The 26,854-nt window shown below is 50.1% G+C and overlaps 1 protein-coding gene across 5 annotated transcripts in view; it reads right to left on the bottom strand.

Moving 5' to 3' along the window:
• ZNF516 (zinc finger protein 516) overlaps positions 1 to 26,854 on the bottom strand; it is a 126,936-nt gene that overhangs the window by 80,547 nt on the left and 19,535 nt on the right. The gene's annotated exons all lie outside the window — the stretch shown is intronic.

Genomic DNA, 26,854 nt, shown 5'->3' with positions numbered 1-26,854 from the left:
TCCCTCCTGAATCCACACACCCCTCCAACTCGAGCCCAAGTCCACATCCCAGATGCAGACCCACGCCCTGCACAGCACTCATGCTCTCACAGAGGCCCAAATTCTCAGACGGGGACCACAGGGGCCTGAGCGCCCGTGTCACCAGACGCATGTCCCCGGGACGCTCTCTGTGACCCTGTGCTCTGTTCCCGGGCAGATGCGCACACACTTACCTCTGGGCCTCACGCATGTAGTTCCCAACCCCCCTTCTCACCTCACCTGACCCTCCCCTAGCTCTCTGCACGCCCTGGCCAACCCCAGCACACATTCTGACACGATACAATTACCGCTTCTTTAATTGGTCACTTGTGTGCTGGAGGGCATATTCTGCGAGCCTGTGCCTTCTCCCGGCTCAGTCCCCCAAGCCAGCACAGAGCCAAGCACATTTTGGGCACCACAGAGCTGTGGGAGGAATTCTAGCCCGTGAGCTTCAAGGCCAGACGACCCAAGATCAAAACCCACGTCTGCCACTCACTTGGACCTGCTGTGTGACCTTGAGAAAGTGTCTGAAAGTCTCTGTTCCCCAGTTCATTTCACTTTTTAAATATAAAGGATAATAATGATAACTATATTATAGTAACTTTGTGAGGTTTAAATTAATGCATTCTAGGTGCAACATTTAACATGTGGTAAGCGGTTAACATGTTACACATTATTATTAATAATCGTTGAATCAGTAAATGAAATGTCAGTGCAAGACCCAAAAGATACCTACTCCCTGGCAGTAACAGTATTTGGCTTAATAAATTCAAAAGGACAAAATAACAGAAGCTTAGGAAACTGAATTAGAAATCACTAATGACCCCCACATATTCACAGTGCACTCGTATAGTCCATTACAAAAGGTTAATACAACTGTAAAGTCTTTCACCAGCTAGAATCATCCACAGCAGACGTGTTCAGACACATCCTAGCTCCCAAACTCTTCATAAAAACTAAACTTTAATACAGACTAAATATTAGAGAATATTTGAGAACTGCTATTGCTTTTGTTAGGTTGGTAATACAAGAGAACATTCTCAGGTTTGAGAAATGTTGATGAAATATTTCAGAGCTGGATTATTATGAAAAAGAGAAAGACAAAATATATCAAAATGTTAACAACTACTGGACCTACACGGTGGTGTATGTATTTTTAGTTATCTGATCTCAAAATCAGACGAAGACCCCACCAAAAAAGAAAATTACAAGCCAATATTCTTGATGCACAGAGATCCAAAAATTCTCATCAAACGTGAGCAAAGTGAATTCAACAATACATTAAAAGGTGCATATACCACAATCAAGTGGGATTTATTCCAGGGATGCAAGGATGGCTCAACATCCGCAAATACGTCTGTGTGATACGCTACGCTGAGGAAACGAAGGATAAAATCCCAGGATCGGGCCACCTGGCGGCTCAGTCGGTGGGGCGTCCGACTTTGGCTCAGGTCATGATCTCGTGGTTTCTGAGTTCAAGTCCCACGTCGGGCTCTGTGCTGACAGCTCACAGCCTGGAGCCTGTTTCAGATTCTGTGTTTCTCCCTCTCTCTCTGCCCCTCCCCTGCCTCATGCTCTCTCTTGTGTGCGCGCTCTCTCTCAAAAATAAACATTTTTTAAATCACATGATCGTTGCAATAGATGCAGAAAAAGCATTTGACAAAATTCAACATCCATTTATAATAAAAACTCAACAGAGCAGGTACAGAGAGAACATACCTCATCATAATAAAGGCCACATATAAAAAAACCCACAACCAACATCAGAGTTGATGGTGAAAAATTGAAAGCTTTTCTCCCAAGATCAAGAACAAGACAAAGATACTGTCACCGCCCTTATTCAATATAGTATTGCAAGTCCTAATCGGAGCAATAACGCAAGAAAAAGGAAAAAGAAGACATCCAAATCAGAAAGGAAGAAATAAAACTCTTATTTGCAGAGATGATATTATATATAGAAAACCCTAAAGACTCATCAAAAAAACTATTAGAATAAATGAATTCAGTAAAGTTGAAGGATACAAAATCAATATACAGAGATCTGTGGCATCTCTATGCACTCATAACAAACTATCAGAAAGAGAAATTAAGAAAACAATCTCATTTACAAATGCATCAAAAAGAATAAAATACCTAGGAATAAATTTAACCAAGAAAATGAAAGACCTATACACTGAAAATTACAAAGATTTAGACACAAATAAATTAAAAGATATTCTGCGCTCACGAATTATAAGAATATTGCTGGGGCGCCTGGGTGGCTCAGTCAGTTCAACGTCCGACTTTGGCTCACGATCTCACGGTTTGTGAGTTCAAGTTCCGGTTTGAGCTGACAGCTCAGAGCCTGGAGCCTGCTTTGAATTCTGTGTCTCCCTCTCTCTGTGCCCCTCCCCTGCTTGCGCTCTCTCTCCCTTTCCCAAAAAATAAATACACATCAAAAAAAAAAAAAAGAATATTGCTAAAATGTCCACACTACTCAAAGCAATCTAGATTCAATGTAATCCCTACTAAATTCCAATGGCATTTTTCACAGAACTAGAACAAAGAATTCTAAAATTTGCATGGAACCCAAAAGACCCCAAATAGCCAAAGCACTCCTGAGAAAGCACAAAGCTGAAGGCATCACACTCCCTGATTTCAAACTATATTACAAAGCCACGGTAATCAAAACAGTATGCCATGGGCACAAAAACAAACACACAGATCAGCAGAACAGAATTGAGAACCCAGAAAGAAACCTACATGTAGACAGACACTTAATTTACAACTAAGGGGGCACCTGGGTGGCTGGGTCAGTTAAGCGTCCAACTCTTGATTTTGGCTCATTTCGCGATTCACGAGTTCGAGCCCTGCATCAGCTGACAGAGCAGAGGCTGCTTGCGATTCTATCTCTCCCTCTCTCCCTCTGCCTCTCCCCTGCTCGAGCTCATTCTCTCTCAAAATAAATGAATAAACATTAAAAAAATTGTTTTTTTAATTTACAACTAAGGAGCCAAAAACATACAATGGTGAAAGCAGTGTTTCGATAAAGGTGTTGGGAAAACTGGACAGCCGCATACAAAAGAATACAACTGGACCACTCCCTTACATACACCAAATTAACTCAGAATGGATTAAAGACTCCAACACAAGACCTGAAACCATGCAACATCCTGGAAGAAGACACAGGTAGAAAGCTCCCTGACACTGGTCTTAGCGATGTGTTTGTGACTCTGACTCCAAGGGCAGGGGAAACAAAAGAAAAATAAACAAATGCGACATCAAACTAAGAAGCTTCTGCACAGTGAGGAAAACCATCATCAACACAGAAAGGCAGGGCCCCTGGGGGGCTCGGTCGGTCAAGCATCCACCTCTCGATTTCAGCTCGGGTCACGATCTCACGGTTCATGAGATCAAGCCCCTCATTGGGCTCTGCGCTGACAGCTAGCAGCCTGCTGGGGCTGCTCGATCTGTCCCTCCCCTACTTGCACACACACGCGCACGCTCTCACTCTCTCTCAAAATAAATACACTTTTAAAAAAAGGCGACCTACTGATAGAAGATTTTTGCAAAGCATAAATCCAATAAGGGGTTGATACCCAAAATATATAAAGAACTCCTACAACTCAACAATGAAAACAACAAACAAACCGATTAAAAAATGGGAAGAGGATCTCAAGAGGCGTTTTTCCAAAGACACAGAGATGGTACACGAAAAGGTGCTCAATGTTGCTAATTACTAGGAGATTACAAATCAAAACCACAACGAGAAACTACCTCATGCCTGTTAGAATGGCAATTATCAAAAAGACAAGAAATAACGAATGCTGGAGAAAAGGCGACCCTTGTATTCTGTTGGTGGGAATGAAAAACAGTATGGAGATTCCTCAAGAAATTAAGAAAAGATACACGATATGGAAGCAACCTAGGTGTCCATCGATGTACAAATGGAGAAAGAAGACACAGCATACACACACACACACACACACACACACACACACACACACACAAAGGAATACTACTCTGCCATAAAGAAGATGAAATCTTGCCATATGCGGTAACACAGATGGACCTTGAGGGCATTATGCTAAGCGAAATAAGTCCGAGAAAGACAAATACCATATGATCCCATTCATAATGTGGAATCTAAAAAACACACAAAGAAAACAACGTGAAAACAAACTCAGAGATACAGAGAACAGGTTGGTGGTTACTCAAGGGGGAGGGGGTGGGCAAAATGGGGGTCACTGTGCCCTGACCGATGGTGACCGGGTTTTCGGTAGCGATCACTATGTCGTACATACAGGCGTCAAATCAGAATGCTGTACACCTTATATAATGTCACATACCGACTGTACCTCCTAAAAAGGAGAGTGTTGGCATATTAGAAGCACCTCAACCCTAGCAAATAACTGTAAATGAAGCACCTCAACTCTGTTCCTGTTCGTTGCTGAGTCTACACGGGGAGTGTACAGATATTATTCTCTCAAGAATAACTCCCACTCTCGACCCCAGTAAGTAACACGACTGAAAGAGCTGCTCAGGGGAAGCGTGGCGGACCCCGCCCCTCCCCGCCCCTCCCTCCCCTCCCCCACTCCCGCCCCCGCCCATCCCCCTCTCCGGGCCTGGAGGCGGCTCAGAGGGCTTCCTAAGGAATGCGGTTTGAGAAAATTACCCTTTGTTAATTCTAGTATTCAAGATTCCAAAAAACAGAAAAGTCACCTGAATAACAAACCGTTCACATGAAAAGCAGTCTTTTAAGAGAGGGCTTGCCCACAGAAACTCGGGGAATCCGCCCAAAGCTGGGTCCCAGCCTTCCTGCCCAAGGCACAGGCCGGCTTTCTGGCTTCGGGCTCCCAGCGATCCTTCCCACGGCTTCCTGAGGCAAAAACACAGCAATGCACTTGAGGTCTCCCTCCCCTGTTTTAAACAGTCCGTTCCTAACCAGTTAAATACGGCATGGCCAGCGTGGGGGCGGGGGGGTGGGGGTAAGGTAAAACAGTCCGGGTTTTTACACAGCAAGCGTATGCCCGAATCCACGGGAAATCTTGCCGTTTTCTGCTCTGTGGAGTAAATCAACACAAAGCAGAAGCCGGTCGGTTTGGGACCGATTTCCCCAAAAGGATCAGAGAGGATCCCATCAAAACCTCATCCCGCAAAAGGAATCCAAAGGCTGATTTGCAGACAACCTCTCGAATTTTTGAGCGCTTGGCATAACAGACCAAGTGTGCAAGTGTCTGTGAACCGGTGGGAGCGCCCTGCTCAAGGGGCCGCTGGGAAACTGGAAGGGGCGCTTCCTGCTCCGAGCTGGGACTCTTCAGTGGGAGGAAGCCGCCCTGCAGCTCGTCCCGGTTCTCAAGTAACTCTCTAGCTGGGCACGTTCTCAGTTCTGGTTCGTTAATGAGCCGTATCACGCCAGCAAAGGGGAGGTTTGCTCTCCCCAGCGCCGTGGGGTCACTCGTCCTGTCCCCTCCGGGTCACCCTCTGGGGCAGCCGGGGCTTCCGGGAGGCGGGACCGGCGAGCGGCTGCAGCCGAATCTGTGAAATCCCAAGAAGCGGCCAGGCCGGGAAGATGCCCTTACAAAGAAAACAGCTCACAGCACACAGGACGCCCGGGATATTTACGGGAGCGGTATGGCTCCAAGAGGCAAGTCATAAAATCAAAAGAACGAGCCTGCGGCCCGGCCTGGCGGCGCCCTTCTGAAGGCGAGTCCCCCCGAGCGGTGGGTCCTGCCCGCGGCTGCAGGGACAGCCCAGAAACACAGGCCCCCGGTGGGTGCTGGGCCCGGTCTGCTCAACATACAGCCTGTTTGTTCGCCTGCAGACAATGAAATGGGCTTTACTAGTTACACTGTAGAATTATGAGCCATGAATTAAAATACATCATTAACATCCTGCACAAGCTTATCTACTGCTGAGACAAAAAGCCTATTCTTTGAACAAATGGGGAGAAATTCCCTGACAACAATGAGGAGTCCCTCTCCGCACACACCAATCTGCCCGAGATTAACAATCCCAGGCTTATAGTCCCCGGCCCCGGGCCCGAGCCGCCCCATGAAATGATGCATTCACGGCTGGACAGTAAGGACCCAGGCCTCACAGGGCCTGGAGGCCGCCTCGCACAGGCCAATCAATAATCCATTATGAGCAAACCACATTTCCACTCTAATAAGAAGAAATGAATAAAAGGCCACCAGAATCAGCGGCATTCACAAGAAACCCCACCCCACCTCCCCCACTAGGGAAAAAGGGCACAGACCCACTATCGCAGGGTGTAAGGAACACACAACTGCCCACGGGCAGGCCCTCCTTCCGAACAGCCAAGAACAATGTGCTCAGACATTTCTGCCAAAAGCACTCATTTTAAAGGTAAGTCTCAGATATGCTTTGTTCAGAACACGAGACTGGGGGGGAGGGGGGGGAATAAACCATCAACACGACAGTGAGGAAATCCCATTTTTCTGAACAAAGGTTCCCTTTGAATTGTCCTGCACCCCCAGACGGAGCAAGAGCCAAGCGCAGGAGTCCCCAGATGTAACGAACCGTCCGTACTAAGGTTCTACTACGCAAACGCCACGATTTTCCGCCAGACGCCCTTCAATTCCGTGGCTCAGACCACGGCCGTGGCGTCATCATTCCGTTTACAGCAAAAACGCCCGCGTGACCTAAATGCGATTCTGCAAGTAGGCTACCTTTTATGAAGTTGTTTACCACGGCCTGTCAAACGCCCAAATAAATTCCAGAAAAGACAGACACCATCTTCACCTCCAGACAGAAGGTCGAGACGGGAGAACATTTACTAACAGTAACGACCGTATATACCAACATATTTCCAAAAGAAAATAATAAATCAACATCGGTATAAACGCTGCCCGTATGGTCCTTTTCCTAAAATAGAAAGATGGGTAGTCAAGTCTGACCTTCGCGCGGGCACGAAACACGCATATGAATACACAATGTAATTATTGATTACACTCAGGAGAGTCCACAAATAACCAGCGAGGATGTGGGAATTCTCCTTCCCCAGTCATTAATAACAGATCCAGAAAAATCCAAAGTAGTCATGGAGACTTTAATAAAGAGGCATCCACGTGAAAACAGGCAGGGGCTGGATTTTTTTAATATCGAAAGGGAAGAAGCATCTTTTCACTTGTTTTCTCCTTTGCTTCTCCAAACGAATGCATAGCTGCGGCTGGCTCTTCACTATTTCCAAGGAAATAGGTTATTTCCAAGGACCCCACGTAGTGACTTTATCAATCTATTTGTCCCTAAAAAAGTGAACTTCTCAAAACTGAAAAAGAAAAAAAGGAAAGAGAAAGAAAGAAAGAAAGAAAGAAAGAAAGAAAGAAAGAAGGAAAGAAAGAAAAGACCCAGAGCTTGCTCTATAATGTTCTGCAGATAAATGTCCTGTCTGTCCTGTGGGAGGCCCTGGTCGGCCACAAAGAGCTGGGACCTGGAGGTAAATCCAGCATCCGGGAGCGGCAGGCACCGCCAGTGTAGTTAATGATCTTGTCAACATTTCCATTAAGAGCCCCATTTCCAGAAGCTCAGACTGCGTGTGCCCCAAACCGGGCAGCTCAGCTCAGATGAAGTCTGCAGCCACGGACAGACTGCTCAGCATTTTACAAAAACAGAGAGCAAATCACTCGCTTCGTTATGTGAACCACAAGAGCAGTCGAGCTTTTGACTTTGACTTTTTTTCACGTGCTGCATCAAGGCGATGAAAGCCCAAGTTTCAAATAATTCAGAAATACTGAAAACGTGGGGAATACCAGAGAAAACGAAGACCCATAAACTTCCATTTTTAAAGCAAACACGGAATATCAGAAGGCCTTAGAGAAATTGCCGGGAAAAGTCCCATTTACAAGCGGCTTGTAAGTTTTTATGGAGCCTAAACCCCCAAGTGTAGAAACTCTCACAAAATCAGTGTCTAATAGAAATTTTTTTTAAGAAATTATCAACAGTGAAAATTAATCCTGTGTAGAAAATATATATGTGTGTATATATATATATATATATATATATATATATATTTTTTTTTTTTTTTTTTTACTGTGTAACAAACACTCCCTGGTCTACTGGACATAACTTCTTAAAATTTGTACTCATTGACTGTAAACCATATTTTAACAGAAGTTTGTTTCTACAAAGAAGCTATATTTTACTGCATGTAAACCAATAACAAAGGACAGCATTTGCCACCCCCCCCCCCACATTTACATTGGCCTATTTTCCAGACTTTTGCCTCAGTAAGAACACGGACTACAATGAATACCTATCTGACATTATCGCTTTCCTCTGTGCTTTTTGTGAACAGCCTGGTAGGCTCCACCATCAAATAAAGAATTGTACCCAAGAATACAAAGAGAGATAATTAGGTACAGTCAGCCATAAAACATTCTGTTAAACATTACCTTCTCAGGCAGTACTGTTTAGCACAGAAGTTAGCCCCCAAAATCCCTTCAGTAAGAGCACACGGGAAAAATAAACACTTCGATAATCAATTTTACTGAATTCTAAGTAACTGCGTACAAACATTTTCCATAAAGATACCACGAACGGAGTTCATTTTGGTAGGATAGCTGAAAGGGATATCATGCGAGAAATTAATTTAAGATTTTGTCTGCCCTTGCACAAATACCAATCAATACTTTAAGACGATCAAAATTATAAAAGGGCGAGCCTCCCCAAAATGCCTTAGTATCTAAAGCACATACCATATAACCAGTCTAAATGTTCCAGATCCATTACTGCCAATAACTACTGTAACATGACCTAGTTTATCACTCACACACACAGCACCTTTGAAAGCAGCTGGGTATTTCAGCCTCTTAAGGAGAGTGATCTATCAGAGAATGTTTACAAAGAGCAATTCTTGACAAGAACATGGTGTCACATCGCCCTAGGATTTATCCTGCGTTGCCTGTCTAAAAATATATTTTCGAGCTCACTTAATGACACGTCACTACAAGTTCTAACTTTTGAAGATAAAAGACCAAACCCTCCTCCTCTTGCAAGGAACAACAAAGGACAAACAAGAAAAAGTCCACTCTGACTCCCCATAACAACGTTACTGTGTTATGCGGTTACAAAAGTTAAGAAAACGCTGTATGCGAAGTGATCGTAAATGATCTCGCGGAAATGAGGACGGGATGTTTTCTAAGCCAAAGCATCTTACCCAGCAACAGCTTTTGGGAAAAGAGAATATAAAATACAACAAGGCACGTTTTTGAATTTCAAAGCGCACAGCCCCCACACGCGCCCCCCAGTCGCGGGGGAGGAGGGACAGGAGACAGCAGCGGGCATCTGTCTGCCATCGGCCTGGAGTATGTGGGAATGGAGGGCTGTGCTCTATTTAATGAGCACAGCGCTGTCCTGTGGCACTCAAGACAACAGCACTCAGACCAGTTGCTGCAAACGTTTTCCAAGAACCCAAAGACCGTGACACTGATTCAGGGACCACATGTGAACCTTCCATATTGAAACCTCAAGTGAAAATGGCGGTGGCCATGTGCCATCCGATGATGTGCTAATTCTAGCACCACCGTCCTCCTCCTCTCTCTGTTCACCCCCCCCCCCCCACAGGCAGAAACACAGCCACACAGCAAGCTCTAGATTCCTTCTGGATTTGTTCAGCGCAAACGCCACGGGCAGATGTGCTCGGTGGCCGACCGAGGTTCCCAGGGCCACACGGGCACAGGTGGGGGAGCCAAGGGCACGGCTCGGGGCAGGCGGCGGAGGCCAAGTGGGCCAGAGGCCTGGGAGGCCCACTCCTGCGTTCACGGGGACTGTGACATCCAAGCTGGGGACGATCTGGTTCAAGGAAATCACTCCGGAGTTAGACTTCACTGAGACGAATTCTGGAAACGCCTCTTCGGTGAACAGGATGGTTACTCGTAAACTTCCCGTTCAACACACACACGACGCACACGCCAACACGGGTCTGTGGCACAAAGACGCAGCGTGGCGGCACCCGCGTCTCTCGGGAGCACACACCTCCGTGGGAGACAGCCAGTGGGGCGTGTGTGGCTCGCCCACCTAGCAGAGTAACAAAGTACTGGAAAAATAAAATACGATGACCCCAAAGTGGGTTTCCAACTCAATTATCCGAACGAGCTATTACAGGACTCAGTAATCGCGATGTCTCACCGGAGGCCACCTTTACCCCCGCGCTTCCCCGCCAGAGCCTGGCCTCCCCCTCGCTGCTCTTTCCTGTCTCTTGCGAGAGGAGAAGGGCAGGGCCCGACAATCTGAGATGCCGTGAAATCGCTCACTCCTTCAAGAACACGCTGTGTCACTGCAGATAAGGACAGCGTGACTCCCCTCTCCTCTCGCGGGAAACAACAGATGCTTACTCTGGCTCCGCTCCCCGCCGCACTCCCGGGGTGGCCCCAAGTGTCCAAGCAGAACCTCTCCAATTCCGAGCCCCGGGCGCACAGGCGCCCGCACCCCTTCGGGGAAACGTGCATCACCGACGGAGAGACGGAGGCGAGGGCGGAAGAACACGCCGCCGCGCCTCTTTTTACCCATAAATAACTACCAACGACCCGCTCGTCGCCAAAATCAAACCAGAGGCGCGGCGCCGAATCCCCCAAATGGGCACGTTCTGGGGGCAGAGACGGGCCTGTGGAGCCTCCGTGCGCCTCCACCGCGGCCGCACGACCAGGAACCAACCCCAGGCTTCTAGACCCTCACCACGCACGCAGTGCATTCCGCAACCTTACGTTGCTGCGTGGCCGCGGCTCCCCCGGGAAGGCGCAAGCCGCGTATTTTGGCCGGATGCACCATCAACCCCTGGCCCTCGGAACTCGGGATCCGGTTTAAACTGCGTGTTTACACCTTCGATACCGTCAAGAGGCACCGTCCACTGATTCACTGTGGGGGGCTGGTGACCCCCATCCCAACTACAAACCCTGATTTCTCAGCTCGACACTCAGGCACACATACGCCACAAATCACTTAAGATTTCTTGCTTTATATTTACACTGAGTCGTCGCCCTTCTTTTTTTCCTCCAAAATCGGTCGGTTGCACTAACTACGCCCGGCTACAGAGGCCAGGAGGCCTGGGAAGTCACGCACAGGGTACTGGCTGTTCATTGTGCGACAGTGCAAGCTACAGAAAGGGGAACACCACCGGCGCGCTTCGGCTCTGTCATGCCGCTAAATTAAGCTGACGGGGCTCACGGGAAGGGCTCAGAAGTCCTGCCAGCAAGACACCACACGCGGCAAACAAAAAGACACTGATTTTCCAGCCTTCATAGGTAAGCGCATATCCCACCACGTGCGTGTGGCAAAGAACAAAGATCCGCCCAAGTTCCTTGCGCGTTAGAGCCGCCTTCTTAGAAAGTTCTCCTTCAGGAGGTACAGGATGTGCGCACAATTTGAAGCTTTTTCTCCTTACCCCAAACCTACCAGCTTTTGAGATAAGCATACGGTATTTGCTTTCCTAGTTAAGGATGCATTTTCTCCGCCCTGTTCTAATCTCTCTTAAGGGAAACTACACCCAAGAAAGGCACTAACTGAGCGACAGGAACCCTTTCCAAATTAGGACCAAGAGTCACTCTATGCTTTCAGGAGAGACACGCACGCTACGACTCGGGGCCCAGAGTACAGAGGGCTCCGGGATACCTATTTTTTTTTTTAAGTTTTTTTTTTTTAACATTTTGTTTATTTTTGAGAGAGAGAGACAGAATATGAGCAGAGGAGGGGCAGAGAGAGAGGGAGACACAGAATCCGAAGCGGGCTCCAGGCTCTGAGCTGTCAGCACGGGGCCCGACGCGGGGCTCGAACCCACGAACCGTGAGATCATGACCTGAGCCGAAGTCGGACGCTCAACCCACTGGGCCACCCGGGCGCCCCAATTTTTTTTTTTTAACACAAAGCAGTTCCTTTCAGGAAACCACGTCGATCGGGTCTTGCAGTCTAAGAGGAGAATTCCCCTGGATGTCACCCTCTGGAAACACAGCTTCACCAGGAAACACATGGCAAAGATCCCCCTACTTCTGGGGAGATCGGCTTCTCACCCACCTCAGGTCTCCACATAATTTAGAGCCACCCGTTTGAAACAGTACCGCTCTGACTGGATGCTCGGCCCGGCGCAGGGCGGACCCCGCAGTTCTCCACCCGCACGCGACGATGCTCTCGGGATGCACGTAATAATAATTCATTTGGCCAAGCCTGACCCGCCGCCCCAGCCCCACAGCGGCCAAGCTCTCCCAGGAAAGCCCTCTCGGAAGGAGAAACTGGCTCTCGGTTCTCTAGGCGGCACGTCCCATCCTCCCCCACGTGGGCCGGCACCCTGAGCGGCCTCCCCCAGCAGGGGCTGCACATCAAAACCCCAGCCCGGAGGACCTTCTGGAAGGCAGTGCAGCCACGGCCGAGAGCACAGAGACGACGGCCACTCGGGCCCAGAAGCCCAGACACCGCACAGGAGACTGGTTCTGTTCCTCGGTGTTTCTGGAAGGGGCAGGAATTGATTCTTCCAACCCACTGAACTCAGTCGTCAGGGGTGGTTTACAGCGGCCACAGAAGCAGAGAGAGGCACCTCTTCTAACAGGACACCTGTCTCCGCCAGCAGCAGCAGGCCCCGGCCTTCCGTGCGACAGGATGACCTTGACTGTGCCCTCTGGGCATCCGCCTGTGTGTCCCCAGCTCTCCGTGCCACAGCAAACCGGAAAACAGGACCACTTGCCGGGCACGCCGAGGGGCGAAGGGAGCCAGGGAACCACACCTTCCGAGAGGCCCTGGGTCGCCCCACATCTTACGGCCTTCGAAGGAGATTTGGGGGGAGTCATTCGCCACCTACAGTTTCTACAGTCGTCAGAAACGTATTCCAAGAACCAGGTTTCAAAGTCTTGTATTCCAAACGTAACATAAGAAAATGCACGTGAAGTCCTTGCCTACGGCAGCGCCTGGTCTGCTGTGGGCACCCCTTTCCCTTCAGTCTCAACTTCAGGATCCAGGGGTAAATAACCAGGAGGAAGTGCGTGGCAACCATGGAAGCCAACACAGATTCACACCCCCACACAGGGGCAGCTTCTGGGTCCCGAGGCCCTCGTCCTAGGTCTGATGACTCAGGAAAGTCAACATACCTGCTGAGGGGCACCCCGGGCCGGGGCGGCCCCCGGGCGCTGCTCACACCTGGGCAAGCCTCTGGCTCACCTGGCCGTGCGCACCTGCAAAGGCAGAGTGCTGGCCACACCCCTGCAGGTACAGATGCTGAGGGAGCCCCCCTGCTCCCCTCCTCCTCTGACACGACCAACTTCCCCAAACCCAGAGAGAAAATGCGCGCGCTCTCCCTTTCCACCGTGTTTTGTACCAAAATAGCTTCCAGAGTGAAGTCAAATTCAGTGTTTTCCTTTGGCCTTCTAAACTTATTTTCCAAGGGTTTTTGTCTCAGAGCTCTCGAGGCTTCCGTGGACTGCCGGGGCTCCCACAGGAGGGAACCTCACACGGGGCTTCAGTTCTTCAAACTCCTTCCAGCAAATTCAAACCAAACCCTCTGACTACTTGAACCAAATGACAATCCACCAATTGCTGGAGAAAAGGAATGAGGAGTCTGTGCCACCCTGACCTCCTTATAAGGAATGCAGGCCCCACATCTAGGCTTCTAGAAGGTCCCTCCAGGTAGAAACAGACACCATAAAGGCCGGAGTCCACGCATGTCCCAGCACGCGGTGTGCAAAGACTGGAGACACGCCCAAGGGAGATGAAACCTCTCCCTCCGCGGACACGGGCGGATGCTGCCAGCAAGCACACGGGACGGAAGGAAGCGACACCCAGGAGCCGGGGTTACCTGATCGGCACCGGGGCACCACCTCCCCCGAGGGCCCGTGTCCGCCGGCCCCGCAGCGCTTGGCCCAAACGCCACGGAGCAGACGCTGTGCACACGCGGGCCGAGAAGTTATCCCGGCTCCTGTGCAAACGACGCGTCCCCAGATAACAAAACGAAAGGGTCCCTGCCCACAGGCTCCGTGGAGACCTGCTCACACAGCCGGCTCTCCGCGAAAATTCTTGAAGAGCTTTGCTCTACTCCACTCTGATCCCCACGTCCTGATAAACGGGAGGCTCCCGCAGTCCCGGTTATTTTCCTATTGACCATCAGACTCCTTGTCACATTTTTCCTCCTATGCCAAGAAAAGTGACCCCACGCCGAGGTCAATGTAAAATCTATAGTGTTTGCTTAAATGCCCTCAATCCCAGGTCCGCAAACAAGTCTAACACATCAAACGGGAAGGAAGCCTAATTTGGACCCAAATTTGACTTTCCTGTGACCAAGTCAATGACGTAACAAGACCCTTCCTAACACACCCCAGTCAGTGTCGCTGCGCTCAGCAAAGGAGCTGAAACCGCCCCCCGGGGCCTCTCCCCGAGGCTGAACTAACCAAACGTTCCTTACCCAAGCGATTACACTTTCTGAGATTTTATGCATTTTTTATTTTTTTCCCCAGTTTTTTATCAAGTGATTACACCTAAAAGAACAGTCCGCTATCGCTTTTAAGAAAACAATTAAGCGCTGCAAACGCACGCAAACACGCATGTGTCCAGAGGACAGAAAAGCAGCCTCGCTCGGGCAGCGGCCAGTAAAACACAGCCCGGGTCACAAGCGCGCACGGGGGCCTTCTCACCTGCTGTGTGAGCACCAGGTGGTAGGGACAGCGTGCGAGGGGGCTACCTGCATCGGTTGTGACCATCCGGACTGGCCATCGATGCAGGCCATCAACACGTCACCAGTCAAGACCGGCTACGGGGCTTTCCTTGCCCTGGTGCCCTACTCTGTCCACGGGTCACGCCTCTGGCCACCAGGAAGGCCGTGCCCGAGGGGGGCTTTGTCTTCTGGACGGTGGATCTGAAGAGCTGCGCCTAGACCTCTCACCCTGCACCGCCTGAATTTACAAAGCCCCTCGGATCGGGGCTGACCTCGACCACCACGCGGACCTGTCCAGTAAGGTGCGGTGCAAACTGAAGGAAGCATTTCATTTCAGTCTCCGCGTCCTTGGTTGTCAAGTGTTACCGCAAGGGCTACCGTTCCCACCAAGCTGGAAAGACATTCCGCACATACTGGACAGCGAGCTTCAAAAGGACACTTGCAGACATCTCCTCAAGTCTTAAGTATTCCTGCTCTATGAGCCTCGAGCAGGGCATGAAAGTCTTTCCTCTCAACCCTAAGTTACACATACCTTTTTAACAATGAAAAAGATTCCCCCACAGTCAGATCTCACGGTGATACTCTTTCTTGACGTGGTCACGCGATGTGTCTTCGTCCAGGATCAGGACCTGGGAACTCACGACACGGCGTCCCCGGCGTCCTGGGGGCCCCTGACCGCATCTCACGCTGGTAGCTGGGACCTGGGAAGGGCGGGTGGGAGGTGCAAGGTCACCGAGACCAGGAGCCCGGAGCCCCAGCAGCTCTGTGGGGTACCGGGGGGCCGGGCACCGGTCTTGCAAGGCCTCCCCTGCACCCCATGCTTGGTCACTTCGCTTGCAAAGAGGTTCAGAGGTTTCCTTTCATCTCTTGCATGTTTAAGAAATTATTTGGTGATGTATCCTTTAAGACCCGACGTGCACCATCCGGCCGTCAGGACGCTGGGGCAGGCCCGGGTGTGGAAGGGTGGACAGCATCACAGGGGTGCAGGGACACTGCACACCAACGAGAGCAGAAACCGCGGCTGGGCCTTATGGGAGCACGACGGCCCCCTCCCACCCTCAGGCAATCTCCAGGGAGGCCGGAGCCCAGCGCACAGAATGCGCGCTCCCGTACAAACCACCCATCGGACAGCTGGTCCTGGACGGTAGCGTCTTCTACACGAAGCACTAACTTTCCTCTGACTTCCTTTTTCCCTGACGGAAACAAACGTTTCAGAGCTGTGAGTGTTCAGAGATCATTTCCTGCCTCTGGACACCTCAGGAGGAACAAGGAAGAAGAAACAGGACAGATTTTATGCTTCAGCAACAATTCTTTAGTCCAGGAAACTCAGAGGAGAAAGAAGCCTTTTTAAAACACTCTACTGACCGCCTCCGTTGGGCCAAGGGAGCCCGTGCGTGTCTGGGAAAGGCTCTGATGCTGCCCCTTTGCAGACAGCACACGGGAGGAAAGTTCCAGAGCGAGGCGGGAGGTGGCGGAGGACGACGTGGCTTGGCGGGTGCCCCCCTCTGCCTCCTTGTTCAGACTCACTACAGCAACAAAAGACCAAGGAGGCTGAGCTGGAAGGACCAAGGAGCGTAGGTGCATCCGAAGGAGGAGAGCTGTCAGTGGGACCCGACGAGGAGAACCCCTCACCTCCACTGTCTTCCTCCCCTTCCTCCCACAGGCCACAGAACATCAGAGCAGCTTCTTGCGGGGTCACACGGCCCCCGGGGCGGGGGGGGGGGGAGGGACTGGGGTCCTGGGAGGGCAGGAGGGGACTCAGCGGGAACCGGGAAGACGGACGTGGCTGGAGCACAGACAGGGGCTGCACCCACGTGGACCTTCACTGGGTGCAGCGGCTAGGGGAACTCTGTCCATCCAGAATTCTCGCAAAATGACAGTGACGTCACCCGCACGCATGCTGTGCACATACTCCCTCTGTCTTTCAAGATAACAAAACACTAGTAATGTGCTTTTACAAGGGCTGCTGCTGTATTTACGTAAAATACTGTTCGCCTGTTCCGAATATGTAAATGAGGGCTGCCTGACTCTTGATTTCAGCTCAGGTCGTGATCTCCCGGTTCGTGGGTTCGAGACCCCTGTTGGGCTCTGTGCTGACAGCACAGACCCGGCTTGGGATTGTCTCTCTCCCTTTCTCTCTGCCCCTCTCCTGCTCATGTAAGCTCTCTCTCAAAATAAATAGATAAACATTAAAAAAAAGAATTCTATCAGAGTTTTAGAGGTGACGAACGCCAATTCCTCTTGACAGATACCCCTCTGATTACGAGAACACAGGGGGGCTCAGGCAATGAAGCATTTGACTTCGGCTCAGGTCATGATCTCACAGTTCATGGGATCGAGCCCCATGACAGGCTCTGTGCTGATGGCTCAGAGCCTGCTTGGGATCCTCTCTCTCTCTCTGCCCCTCCCCAGCTCACACTCTTTCTCAAAATAAACATTTAAAAAAATAAGAATAAGTAAATGAAGCAAAAAGACAGAAAAACACAAGACCAACACGTGAGGGGCAGACACCAGTCCCCAAATGAAGGAAGGCACACAGTCCAGCCAGAGAGACTGGGCTGCCCCAATCCAGCAATGCAAGGGTCCCCGTGGATGCCTCGGAAATGTCCCTGCACTCACCCAAACACCCCCCCCCCGCCCCCAGGAGGCTGCCGCTGAAACACACGAGAAACAAAGGCTAACACTTCCAGTGCCTCGCACGTGCCAGGAGCTGCTCCAAACACATCTTTAGGTAGCCACCCACTTGACGTGTGCCGGGCCCTGTGCAGTAACTACAGTCACTCTGTCCCCATAACAGGCAAGGAAACGAAGGCACAGAGAGGGTAAGCGCACGGCCTAACGTCACACAGCGCAGAGGTGGCTAGCAGGCGGTCTCAGTGCTTGGCTCCTCCAACGGTTATGGGGCGTGTGGGTGGGTCTGTTCAGGCTTCCTCTGGGGGAGAAGCAGAGCGGAGCTCCGCACTCACAGGTCTCAGACGCCACCTTGGAGAACAGAGGGGATGGAACGGAGCTGGGAAAACATGGGTGGCAGGCACAGGCCACCGGAGGACCAAGAGGAAGAGACTTCTAGAGAGAGTCCTGAAGAGGGAAGAATAAACCCCCCCCATTCTGCCCACACCCCCCTCTGATCACCACACCGCCCAGTTCTGACCTTAGAAGAGCAGAGGCACCGACTTCGAATTAAAACCCAGCCCTTGCTCTCCTGAGCCCGTGTGTGCCGATGACAGACTCCTCTTGTGACTTTTCATCACGTCCCCTGGGACCCGAGCCCTGCTGGGAAAACCCAAGGACCCTGGGAACGAGTATTAATTTAACCCGAGCGCCTGATGTATCTCATTTAGGACGCGAATCGCGAGTAGCACTTGTGTCACGATCAGGGTCACGATCAGGGTCCCGCGGCAACGCGGGCCCCGCGGGCTCACCAGACACTGTGCGAGTGTGTGTGCTGTCACCCGCCGCTGCCCTGCCACCTGCAGGCTGACTCGGGAGGTGCAGACAGCAGGGGTGGGGGACACTTCAGCCACAGACCGGCACCCCTGGGGTTGCAGTGAGCTCCTCCAGTGCGCGGGGTGTCCGGCCCAGCCTGCCCCGTGCAACCGTGCGGTCTACACCGCAGGCCCCGCTCTTCAGTGCAGGATTTGTCCGACAAGGCCCCGCCAGGAGTCCAGGACGATCAGCCCAGAGTGGGCGGGAGGGCACCAGACAAGAACACGGTTGTTTGGGGGGCTGAGCGGCACCCACGTGCCCAGCACGCGCGGGGGACAGACGCGGGAGCGATCAGAGTCCCAGGGAAAGGCAGAGGAGACAACCCACTTGGACGCGATGTTCCAGGAGACCCAGGGATGGGGAGAAGGCTGGGCTAGAGGCAGGCCACACGGACAGCAGAGGGGACTCCCAAGTCGGAGAGACTGTGTTTGGGTAGATGTCCTCGCAGGGACCCACGCCCCCCAAGCAGACAAGGAGGACAGGGGTCATGGGCAGTCGGGGAGACAGGATGCGGGATACGCAGTCAAGCAAGGTGTGCCTGAGGAAGGCCCTCACTGACATCAGCCACCAAAGCCTGTCCCAAGGGCCCCACAGCAGAAACGAGGACAAGGAGCCAGGGGCCGTGGACCGCGGGCCCGCCCGAGAGGAAGGTAAGGACAGAGGCAGGGTTCAGGGCCCGAGGGAGGGTCGACACGGCGGCCCAGGAGCCGGGGCCCCAGAATGTGCCGTCGGCCAGAGACAACTCCGGGTCTGTGGATGACCATCTCTGAGAAGCTGAGGCCGGGACGAACATTTCTCACACCTCAGGGAACCAGCGATGTGAGGCCACCTCCCAGTCCGGTGACCATGCAAATGTCTCGCCACCCATCTCCGTGGCCCCAAGCTGAGTCTAAGCACCTCAGGGGCAGAAATGCCCAGGTTTCCCCAACGGCCGCAGGTGACAGTATGGCTCAGGACAAAAGAGCATACAGCCCAGGGCGCCGGTCCCAGGTTGTACTACCTGTAACCGTGACCTTGAGGAGGACACAACTCATCGAATCAATTTATAGAGTCTGAGCCCCAAAGACCTTTTGCAATCCGCAGGGGCAGCCTCCGTTTTGAGGCAGAAGTTTGGTAATTTCCTGCCATTTGCAGACACATTCAAACTGTAAGTCCATTCGACTCCTGATTCTTCTGTTACCAGATAAATTCATTTCCGTGTGCAAAGTAAGTACACGCTTCTCAGCTTCCCAGGGCAGCTCATGAGAAGCCAACAGAAAACGTTGGTAAGTGCAAGGCAGGGAGTTGTGCCTCCAACCACTATCTGCGCATCTCCAAGCCCCTATGCACGCCCTTTCCAAAAGGAAGGACACACAGCACATCCCCGGCTTCTGCTTGGGGACAGTGGTGACCGGCCGATCGCAGGCAGACCCTTTGGGGGCCACACAGAAGGTGGGTGGCCCGTCCCACACGCACCCGTCCACCCACAAGGAGGCAGAGGCGTCCGGGGATCCCGGGACGCGAGGGCCAGGAGGCTGGAGCACACCCTGATGGGTCAGGGAGCACGAAGGCCGAGAAACCGGGAAGCTGTCTCCCCACTTTCACAGACATGTGTTTCACGCATCTGAAATCAGAGACACCGAAATTAAGGTTGGCAAAGGCCTTCGCTGTGGGTGACGTGGGGCAGGCCCACGGTCACTTAGTAAGAAAAGCCGTCACGCTAGCTGCTGATGTCACAGAAACCTTCACTCGAGGCGAAGAAATGGAAACGTGGGTCCGCCCTCCCCTGCTGCTTCTACGGCTTGGTTCTCAAAGAACCGTCCTGGGGGACACCTGCGGGGCTCCGTCGGCGAAGCATCAGACTTGCTTCTGCTCAGGTCACGATCTCAAGCCCTGCATCGGGCTCTGCGCTGTCAGATGCCTGGGATTCTCTCTCTCCCTCTCTCTCTCTGCCCCTCCCCTGCTCACACACACTCTCTCTGTCTCTCAAAATAAATAAACTAAAAAAAAAAAAAAATTCAAAGAACCATCTTGGGCACACGGACTGCGTACTTCTGCGTCTCTCCAGCCATGAGAGACCCTGCACCCCCCATCAAGGGAAAGACTGAGCAGAAGCGTTCAGAGAACATCTGGGCTGGAGGGTCCTCGAGCCTCCTACTTCCCACAACGCGTTTAAAGGCATTTAAAGTTCATTCCCGAATAGCTGTGTATTTTTTTAATGAGGCTGCCGTGCTTCCGCATGTGCGGCCCTGGACGCCCGCATATAAATAACTGGTGTGGTCAGATTTGGGTGTCCTCAACGGGAAGAAGGTCTCTCTGCCTTCTCCCGGCAACACGTAAAATTAGGAAACCGTGCGGAGCAGTGAAGTCACCAGCCCCAAATTACACCCAAACTTATTATTATTAAGGATCTGCTGCCCTGTTTTTTTATATTACTAAGAAAGCTACACTCATCACATCTTTATATTTAGAGGGCTCCTTAAAAATAAGTGTTAGTAAAGACCTATGAATGTATGTATTGTACACAGGGGACAGTCACAAGAAAGTACTCATGATTTTAGGTTACGCATTTTCCCTTCTACATTGAAATAACCAAAAATCTAGTAATAGTTTCCACTACTGCATTTGGGGTAAAAGTACTTTCTTTCAATGCAAGAAGAAATTAAATAAAATTACCGGGTTGGGCCAAGAAAGGACATTCACTCTTTAGATAAAAGGGATCATGGTAATGTTAGTCCTCTGACCAGAAACCTTAATATTTTTAAAAATATAATTTCATGTTGGGAGGGCAAAGAGACTTCACTTTCTATTTTTACCTCCTTCCGTTCGAAAGCTCTGGGAATCTGACAGGTTAAGTCACACTGTCCTCAGAAAACCAGACACAGTCGCCTTAAGTTGCTCTCAACGAATACTCATTAACTATAAAAAACCTATATAGGCATTGGATCGTACACTTAATAATCATCAGGGCGCCTGGGTGGCTCAGTCGGTTAAGCGTTCATGATCTCACGGTTCGTGAGTTCGAGCCCCACGCGGCTCGGAGCCTGGAGCCTGCCTCGGATTCAGTGTCTCCCTCTCTCTCTGTCCTTTCCCTGCTCACACTGTCTCTCTCTGTCTCTTAAAAAAGGAATAAATGTTAAAAATAATAATAATAATATTCATTAAAATGCCCACTTTTGCATTATATATAATTTAACCACAACAATAAATGCAAAATAAAAATAAAGAGATTTTAAATGGTTAAGGTCACTTACAAAGTTTTAATATTATAGTCTTAGAAAAAAATCATAACACACATTTATAGGTATCTAATCTGTTGTTAAAATTACATGAGCTATGTTCATCTTGAAACGATATTATCGCAAATGAGGGTGAGACGTCTAGGTGTCCGAGGTCATCACTAGAATCCAGAGACTGTTTAAACAATTTTTTTGCCCTCGACAAGGAAGCCAGTTTTCATGCGCCAGATTTGGAACGGTCTGTTTGCACACCGCCCTGTTACACCCCACGTTCTCTGTGCCAACCACTTCGAGAAGAGCCTTTGCTTTCTCTGCCCCTCCTCTTTCAACTGAGCTGGGCACACAACAAAACTTCCAGGATGCAATTCTAATCCACACGCATAAAGAAGAGTGCCACCAAGGACGTATCTCGAGCGCGCGTAAATGTGCTTTGACCACAGAGGCTCTTTTCGCACTCGCTGCTTGAGAAATTCCAAGTTCGAGTTACTTTAGATGCCGCGTTTAACGGACACTGTGGCGTTTGGATCCAAGGAGCCCTTTTATATAAATCAGCTTTGGAATGTCCCACCTCTTCCTGACTGGAAATTCCATACGAATCCCATTCTGTGCTCTCTGGTTTATTCTGAGAATCTTAAATCCATTTCATTTTGTGCTACAAATATTTTACAACCACCCTTGGCCAAAAGCACTCAAGTTCTGACTTAGTTCACATTAAGAACTTCTTGCCTCTGATTTTCTATAAATCCTACGCACTGCAAGGCCAATCCTGCCCTTGAAAATGTTTCCATACAGCTCCATAAACCAGATTTTGGAAATCTGTTCTATTTTCCTTACTTTTCCCGGTTTTCTTTTTTAAAAGTATCTCTGTAAGTGGATTAATTAATTAAAAGACACCTTTCCCATGCTGTATCCTACCCACATCAAAGATAATGATTTATATTATTCCTCACCAATCTACTGGCTAAAAGAAATAAGAAATAGAAAAAAAGTATTATTCAAAACTCTGATTGGGGCGCCTTGGGGACCCAGTCGGTTAAGTGTCCGACTTCGGCTCAGATCATGATCTCGCAGTCTGGGAGTTCGAGCCCCGCGTCGGGCTCTGTGCTGACAGCTCGGAGCCCGGAGCCTGCTTCGGATTCTGTGTCTCCCTCTCTCTCTGCCCCTCCCCCCGGTGCGCTCGCTCTTTCTCTCTCTCTCTCTCTCTCTCTCTCTCTCAAAAATAAACATTAAAAAATTTTTTTTAAAAACAACTCTTATTAAAGAAAAACCTAGCAGTCTGCACAACGTGACGTCCAGTTCAGATACTATTACATTCACCAAACCCTCACCCGCCTGAACTCAGAAGGAAGGAGTCCCCTGTCACTAGCTGGGGACCTCACAAGGATCGCCTCCGGCACCTAGCAAGACAGGCAGCAACCCCCCAGTGCGGGCTATCCCTGGGCCTCGCTCCTGTGCCCGCCCCTGGAGGCGTGGCCTCGGGCTGGTCACGTGACTCGTGGCCCTCACGGTTCCCGCAGGGCAGTGAGCGCCTGGTTAAGGGCAGACTGGAAGGCTTCCCGGCCAGCGCGGTGGGGGCACAGGCCAGGCGTCGCTGGCCTCTGAGCTCTGCACGGAACCGCTCGGTGGCCTCACCACGTCACACGGCAGCGTGACAGGAGACCCCCAAGGCTACCGGGGCTCCCCTGAGATCCCGGTCGGGCAGCCGTCAGCAAAGCCGGGCTTTGCAAGCGGGACCGCGACCCTTTCCGGGCACAGCCTCGGCCAGGCCCAGCGGCTCCCGGCCCCGCGCTCGCCACCTACACGGCCCGCAGCTTGGCCGGGGGCCTCCTCCCACAGGACACCTACCTGGCGAGGGCACCGCCGCCCCTGCAGCCCCAGGCGGAGACCCAGGGTCCAGCCGGCGTCCCCCACCCCCACACATCTGGCCGGGACCGCACTGACAACTGGCCAGGACTTCGGCTTCCAGCGGGACCCCTCCCCACGCGTCACGGCCTCCCCACGGGCCCCCAAGCACCACCCTCCCTGCGTCATCTGCCCTGAACACCCTCCTCCTTCTTCGGTCTCCCCGCTGGGGAGCCCCCTGCGGCAGGCCCGAGGGTCACGCAGAACACACCCCGCCCCAGTGACGGCCGGCAGAACGTCCCACTGCCTCTTGGCCAAAGGCGGAATCTTCCAGTTGATCCAGAGTCGTGACTGTTTGCCCACGACGACCTCTCAAACTTCACCCCTCCGCCAGCTGCCGTCCCTCACATGTGCTTACACACATGCACACACACGTACACACGTGCTTACACACGCGCAGAGACGCGCGTGCACGCACGTGCACTACACAAGGCTCCAGGAATACCAGACTTCTCCTGGACTTGATCCTCGTCCAGCACCCTTGCCTGCTCAGGGATCTAGTGTCCTCACCAGCGCATCCGTCACAATCTACTTGGAAAGGCAAGCGGGCCAAATAAAAGAGGGTTCAAAAAAACTCAGAAGCAGAAAAAGTAAAAATGAAAACAGTCGGCCAATTATCACTACACTCAATAAGCACAGAAGTATAAACAGAATCGAGTCTGGGGGCGCCTGGGTGGCTCAATCGGTTGAGCATCCGACTTCGGCTCAGGTCATGATCACACGGTTTATGGGATCGAGGCCCAGGACAGGCTCTATGCTGACAGCACAGAGCTTGCTGGGGATTCTCTTTTCTCTCTCTCTCTGACCCTTCCCCGCACGCTCTCTCTCTCAAAATAAATAAACTAAATGGGAAAAAAAAATCAAGTCTAAATAACTGTGATCTACACAGAAAATAAACATGTAATTCTTACATTTCTTGAAATAAAATATCACATAAAGATCGTAAAGGAACAACAGTAGACTAAAACAACATCCAAAAAAGCAATTGCAACAGCGACATGGGGAGAGGGAAAGGGGTGGAAAGAGGGGAGGAAGGTAATAGAAGTAACCAATTTCTTCATCTTTCCCAAAGAGGAAGTCAAATTACACGGTTACAGAACTTGATAAATTGAGAAACACAGGTTTAGGCAAAAGTCATAAGTATAACCACCAGCATAACTAAGAACATTGGACTTTCTACAGGCTTCCTCCTGACCTCGAGAACCAAAGACGACAAAACATAATCCATATGTCAATAAACAGAAAATAATGCAAAAAGGGAGCAAAGCACGAAGAAGCTAAAAGCTTCTGTAAAAATCTGACGAGAGAAGACATCTGTTAGAGCAAAAGTATAAATGGAACAAATTTATTAAGGAAGACTCCATGATTGGATGAAAAACGAAATCCAATTCTCTGCTCTCTACAAAAGACACCGAACATTAAGAAATATACAGAAGTTCGACATGTAGACAAGATACGCCAGAAAAAAATGCAAACAAAAGCAACAGGGAAAATAAAAATAGTATTACACATTTAATTCCGTTTAAAATTTTTTATGTTTATTTCTATTTGAGAGAGACAGAGTGCGAGCAGGGGAGGGGCAGAGAGAGAGGGAGACACAGATTGCGAAGCGGGCTCCAGGCTCCGAGCTGTCGGCACAGAGCCCGATGCGGGACTTGAACTCACAAACCGCAAGATCGTGACCTGAGCCGAAGTCGGCCGCTCAAACGACTGAGCCACCCAGGCACCCCTCGTTCAGTTTTAAAAGGCATTAAACTGCACAAAAGTCGTATTTATTAAGGATTAAAAAAAAAAAAAAAGATCACAAGGAAGGTAATTGTCCTAAAACCTTTAAGTCAAATAACACAGAATAAAATATACAAACAAACATCCCAGTGAATGCATGAAAAGACCAACAGAGAAAAAAACAGATGTGGGAGAAATGACGAAACTCTCTCAAACCTGGATTAAAAAGGCAAAAATAACAGTTTGAAATGGAAAAAAAAGGCACATCGGAGCCATAGGATCAACCTGCACACTCGCCACTTTGCCAAACCGGGTCCGTAGGAAGCAGGAAGAAGGGCCCTAACGGCTCATCAACCAGGAGCACAGAGCACACGAGCGCCACAGTGAGACAGTGCGATGACACCAAACGGTAACAAGTAAAAGCAAAACAAAACTAACAAAAGTTCAGCCACTTGCAAAATTTTAAAGTCTCCGGAACAACTCCCACGGCAGGCGGAATCGGAGCTTAAACCGGGAACCTTTCGGGAAAATGCTGTGTCCAAATCCATGGGACACAAAGAAAGGTCAAAGTTTAGCCACACTCATTAAAAATAAAGAAAATATATACATGAAACGCTCAATTCAAAAAGTAACAGAGGGGGCACCTGGGTGACTCAGTAGGTTAAGCGTCCAACTTTGGCTCAGGTCATGATGTCGTGGTCCATGAGTTCGAGCCCAGAGTCAGCCTCTGTGCTGACAGCTCAGAGCCTGGAGCCTGCTTCAGATTCTGTGTCTCCCTCTCTCTCTGCCCCTCCCTTGCTCTCTCTCTCTCTCAAAAATAAATAAACATTAAAAAAAAATTTAAGTAACAGAAACCTTTTAAGCTTGAATTTTTAAAAGTACCAATAAATGAGAAACAAACAGTAAAACTGAAAAATAAAATCAATAACTGCCTTTGTTAACGTCAGTGAAGGAGTTAAATGACTAGCCGGCCTACTTAAAAAAAAAAAAAAAGGCAGGATTTGGGGCAAATTCAGTGTAATGACCAACAAAAGAACGAAAACTAAAGTCATGCAACGTTTTTCAAAAGTCTGAGTGAATACGCTTGATCATATGGATGAAAGAAATGACTGATTTTCTAGTAAAATATAAACGTTCAACATTTACTCAGGAATCGACAGAAAAAGTAACCAGACCAAAATCACGTAAGAAATCAAAAGATCTGTTACCATCCTCCACCGACTCAAACACAAAAACATCAGTCAAATTCACACGTCTTTGGAGAAACTCAGACACAAGCTATTTCAATGCTTCTGGAGCAAAAGGAGTTCACATAGAGCGTAAGACATAAAAGAGATAAACAAAAAGATACTTCGCACAAAGCACAAGGCTACTGTCCTAATAAAGCAACAAAGTGTGAATAACTGGGCAGGAAAACTGACCCAGGAAATGAGCAGGTGATTCGCAAGAGAAGTAAAATGATCAGTAAACATTAAAGAAATGCTCGACAAACTTAATTTTTTTTTTTTAACACAATGAGATATTTACCCTACCAGGTTGGCCAAGACTTCAAAGCCTGATAACATCAGACCTGACCAAGAGAAAGCCATCACTCCCACTGACCGCTGCCAACGGGCGTAAGATGGCATTTTCAGATCTTTGTTGAGAAATCTGGCAATATCTATCAATTGAAATGCTCCTTCTTGGGGCGCCTGGCTGGCTCCGTTGGTAGAGCGTGCGACTCTTGATCTCAGGGCGGTGAGTTCAAGCCCCATGTTGGGTAGAGAGCTTACTTTAAAAAAAAACAAAATGAAAAACGAAATGCCCCTTCTTGGCCAAACCTCCACCCCAGGGAACTCACCTGAGAGAGATGTTCCCACAAGTACAAGAAACTGTGTAT

The sequence above is a fragment of the Lynx canadensis genome, chromosome D3 (genome assembly GCF_007474595.2).
Source record: "Lynx canadensis isolate LIC74 chromosome D3, mLynCan4.pri.v2, whole genome shotgun sequence".
NCBI lineage: Eukaryota > Metazoa > Chordata > Mammalia > Carnivora > Felidae > Lynx > Lynx canadensis.
Note: the sequence above shows the minus strand (reverse complement) of the source record. Positions and strands in the feature narration are given on the sequence as shown.